This window comes from Otolemur garnettii, unplaced genomic scaffold (genome assembly GCF_000181295.1).
Source record: "Otolemur garnettii isolate 467f Iridium unplaced genomic scaffold, OtoGar3 scaffold00103, whole genome shotgun sequence".
Taxonomy (NCBI): Eukaryota; Metazoa; Chordata; class Mammalia; order Primates; family Galagidae; genus Otolemur; species Otolemur garnettii.
The window spans coordinates 2,678,795-2,681,103 of NW_003852498.1; positions in this window are offsets into that span (position 1 = coordinate 2,678,795).

Genomic DNA, 2,309 nt, shown 5'->3' on the forward strand with positions numbered 1-2,309 from the left:
ACACACTCCAGCTAGAATCCAGGAAATGACAGCTAGCTGTCTGGGAATTCTAGGGGACTGCTTTAGGATACCTTTCTCATCTCTCTCCTTCCTCCTCCAACAATAGTCCTAATCCAAATCCTATAGAGTATTTTCTACAAAGATGTCTTAGAAAACAATACCAAACCCACTGCATCCATACCCACCCTCACCACATCCATCATATTTTTTATTATCTGTCTATGTCCTGGACTACAACAAAGATCTTTTATTAGGGCTCCCTGATGTCAGTACCTTCCCTCCGATCCAGCTTCCTTAGAACTGCCTGCCAGAGGGAATGTGTCTAAATATCATCTCTGTTCTTGCCTTATCTGTGATCAAAATTGTCCCTTTCCTCCCAACTGCCAGCACAAGCCAATCCAGACACCTATCAAAAAAAAAAAAAAAAAGTATCAATATGTTATTAGAAATTTATAAGTTGCCACAAAGTTTGTGTTTTTAAAGTATTGCATAAAAATATACATGCTATTAAAAAAACATTAAAACAACTCTGTACCATATGCTCAGGAAAGTACAGGAAAACATGAGCATTTTAAGGAAATAAAAATTATGAAAAATACTCCAATAAAACTTCTAGAGATAAAAATATAGGGTCTGAAATGCATACAGTAGATTAACAGCAGATTAGTTACTATAGAAAGATTAACACACTTGAAGAAATTGTAATAGGTGCTATCCAAAATGAAACACAGGGTGAAAATGACTGGGGAGAAACTCGCCCCCTGAAACAAAACAGAGAATCAGTGAGTTGCAGAATAATTCCACGTGGCCTAATACATGGGAAATTAGAATCTCCAAAAGGAGAGGGAAACTATGACAGAAAGCAAACAAAAACAAACAAGAAATTATAGAAATAATGGCTAAAAATTTCTGTCAAAATAGAAGCCTAATAAACCTTAAGCATAAGAAACATGAAGAATGTTTATCCCAGGCCCATCATAATCAAATAAGAGTGATAATAAAGTGAAAGTGGGAAATATAGCTGGAGTGGGATGGGGAATGCATCCTAGTGGTATATAGAAATGAATTAAACAAAACAGTGAAATTTCTTCTGGAAATGATGCAAGGTAGGAGATAATGTGACATCTTTCAGGTACTAGAAGAAAAAAAAAACCTGTCAACTTGGATACATATACCCAGCAATAATATTTTAAAAACAAAGCCAATGAAGACTTTTTTTGACAAAAGCTGAAAGAATTTAACATTATCATATTTGCATTATAAGAAATGTTAAAATGTTACTTCACAGGCAGAAGGGAAAAATACCAGAAACTAAATCAACACAAAGACACGAAGAGAAACTGAAATGGTAAATATGTGAGTAAATATAAAGGACACAAAGAAAACTTTCAGACCCTGCTGCTGGTAAAGTCAAATGATGTAACAACTTTGGTAAACAGTTCGGCAGTCCTTTTTAAAAGCCAAGCATCCCTTACCATATAAATCAGCCATTCTATTCTTAGGTATTTACCCAAAGAAAAGAAAGCACAGTAAGATTTTAAAATGAATAACGAAAATAACTGAGGACTATAAAGTGCTCTATGGTGTTCTATAGTTAGCACTCTGGATTTCAAATCCAAAACAACTGAAAACTGGAAAAATCCCAAACATCTGTCAACAAGTGAAGTAAGAAGTAAATTGTATTTGAACAATTCTACACTAAGTGTCAATATGTATCAATTAATATTATAGTAATGAAAGGGAATGCATTATTGATTAATTGATAAATTCAACAACATTTGTGAACATCATATGCATTATCAAAATATCATAGGTACCCCAGAAATAGAAAGTTTCTGTTCCTGGCAGTTTAATACTGAGCAACATGAAACAGTGAGCTAAGGCATTCCCTGTAAGTATGCTATCAGCTCTGACACAGGATTTACCAGTTTTATGTGGACAAGTATATCCCTGTGAGAATGTGGATGAAACAAAAGCAGCTGTCTTCATCTGTGGAGTGGAAGTTGCATGTTGAGGATGACAAAACAAAAAGACAGAAAAAACTTAAGTCTGTGGTACATGGAGCCACTACAGCAACCTTGAACTGTTTACCTGTGATTAGGAGGTGAAATTCAATCTTGTTTAAGCCACTGTTATTCTGGCCTTTGCGTCAGCAGTTGAGCCCTATCCTAACCAATATAAAATTTTTCTTACCCAGTGTGCCCCTTCCTTTCTCTTTGTCTTTGCTAAAGGTGTCCTTAGACCTCTGATCGAAAAGGTTACTAAGATGTACATGGTGACAACATTTTGTACTGATACATAAATTTATC